This window comes from Berghia stephanieae, chromosome 15, assembly GCF_034508935.2.
Source record: "Berghia stephanieae isolate SIO BIC M18660-M18661 chromosome 15, UCSD_Bste_1.3, whole genome shotgun sequence".
NCBI lineage: Eukaryota > Metazoa > Mollusca > Gastropoda > Nudibranchia > Aeolidiidae > Berghia > Berghia stephanieae.
This window is the reverse complement of record NC_088374.1, coordinates 15314977-15317476: the sequence shown is the minus strand read 5'-3', so window position 1 is coordinate 15317476 and position 2500 is coordinate 15314977. Positions and strand designations below refer to the sequence as shown.

Here is a 2500-nt window from a genome sequence, read left to right as displayed (position 1 = left end):
AGGACTGCCTGCCTTCTTGAACATTTACAAAAATGGTTGTTTTTTAAGGAGATGAAAATAGTAATCGCTATAGGGAATGAGATTAGCGGAAGAGTAGCGTCCCTTGATTGGACGTCACCCATTGTCTGTGACGTCACCGGCGGAAAAGTTATTAGAGAACGTCATGTTGGTTGTGCGCATGCGTCTCTCGTCCTCACTTCCGCGAGGACGAGAGACGCATGCGCAAAACCAAATATACGTTCTCTCTGTAAGGTGACGTCCAATCAAGGGACGCCACTCTTCCGCTAATCTCATTCCCTATAGTTAACTTTATCGGTCAATAATCGATCCTCACAAGGGTTAAATGATAAATAGATAAATAAATAGATAAATTCCCTTTATTCATCCCCAAGAGGAAATTTGTCTTTAGGGTCTATTCCAAGGGAAGACTGGAATAACCCAGGCGTCAGCCGCAGTGCATTGCAGCGCCGCAAAATGAGCTAAGGCCAAGGTGACTTGTTGCTCAAGGCCACACTACAACGAGGCGGGTAGTCGAACTTCGGTACCTTTTGGGTACGAAGCAAAATTAAGTAGCCCGGCGTCAATTTTCATTTTCAATTGGATTCAGTAGTCTGGTGTCACGCCGCCCGGCAACGGCGGCCATCTTGGTTCTAAACAAAGAAAATCATTACTTTTTATTCTTCAAGCTGGCTGGAACTTTTCATATGCCTTGTGACCAGAATGTGTAAAAGTCAAAACATGATCAAATTTATGGGGTTTTTTTTTCCTCTGGATACGCTTTTATACTCGCCAGAGAAATATTTCATACGGGCGTCCGCCATTGTTCCGATAGTTTAGAGCCAGTGTTGCTAAGTTACCATGCGTCATTAGGAAGGAAGTGACGTTACGACTATTGAATCCTATTAGTTTTAATTGATGACGTTCTGAAATTGTCACCAATGTTGTTTCGTAATGCTACGATTTTTTTCATAATAGTAGACAATTCTGTATGACGTCATGTTACATCATATCATATTGTGTCACATGATAACTACGTCATATCACGTCTTACCATGTTGTTTCACCTCACGTCACGCTTCTTCTTCTTCTTCTTCTTCTTCTACTTCTTCTTCTTCTTCTTCTTCTTCTTCTTCTTCTTCTTCTTCTTCTTCTTCTTCTTCTTCTTCTTCTTCTTCTTCTTCTTCTTCTTCTTCTTCTTCTTCTTCTTCTTCTTCTTTCTTCTTCTTCTTCTTCTTCTTCTTCTTTTTTCTTCTTCTTCTTTCTTCTTCTTCTTCTTCTTCTTCTTCTTCTTCTTCTTCTTCTTCTTCTTCTTCTTCTTCTTCTTCTTCTTCTTCTTCTTCTTCTTCTTCTTCTTCTTCTTCTTCTTTTTTCTTCTTCTTCTTCTTCTTCTTCTTCTTCTTCTTCTTCTTCTTCTTCTTCTTCTTCTTCTTCTTCTTCTTCTTCTTCTTCTTCTTCTTCTTCTTCTTCTTCTTCCAAAAAATAATCGATTTTTTTTGTTTAATACAGAGTTGTATTTCATCAAATTCATATTTTCTTTTTAGCTATAGACACGGGTTGTTGTGAGTTTTTTTTCTTCTTCTCATCATCATTCATCATCATCATTATTATCATCATCATCATCATCATCATCATCATCATCATCATCATCATCATCATCATCATCATCATCATATATTTCTTCTTCACAGCTACGACAGAAAAACTATGTATGTGATAGTATTTCTTGGTCTCACATTGCCTGTCTACAGTAATAGCGAATGAGCAAATTAGTTACGTTATGACCCCTTGTCAATATAACCTTATATGTGACCCACCGTATCGAATCGGTATTATGTCGGGATCCACTCGGTAAGGGAAATTGAATTCATAGCCACAAATATCCAACTTGGGTTTAATTTCTGTACGTTCTGGTGGAGTATAAAGACTATTTCTTGCATTGCAAAAACTTCTAAGGTCCAATTTCTCATTAATCTATCTCTAAATTCACTTTTTGGGGTCTGAATCATCCCGACATAATACCATTTTGAGACGGAGGGTCACATATTTAACATCTCTACACACGAACTGTTTATTGTGTAACACACTGACTTTCACACAATCCAAATGCCACGTGATGTCATAACTGTAGTGCTGAGATTTTGTCAATGGAATGGATGAGCTGGATTGGTCACTTACTGAGAGGTCACTTACTGTGTCTTCTATTTCTATCCCCCAATATCTGTTTTCCAAGTGTCTCTCTACTTTTCTTGGAATGAGATTACTTGGTTTGTGCTGGCCCGCGCTGGAGTCCTTGGCTGAGAGGGAAATAGGCAAATGTATAGTATAAGTTTTGGGAGATGATATTTTTTTCCCTTGTAAATCATATCTATCTCTATTATGTACAATTTGATATTTTTATTTAGTTTTCAATATCGTGTTTTGTAAGCATTTGATTGTATTCCTCTCGGCGGGATCTTGTGCTTGTGTCTGGATGAGACTTTAAAGTGATCTCAAATTAAGT

The 2500-nt window shown here is 38.0% G+C and overlaps 1 protein-coding gene across 3 annotated transcripts in view; it reads left to right on the top strand.

The window, feature by feature from the left end:
- The window catches only part of LOC144960693 (unconventional myosin-Va-like), a 174921-nt gene that overhangs the window by 146462 nt on the left and 25959 nt on the right, over positions 1-2500 (top strand). The window lies entirely within an intron of this gene.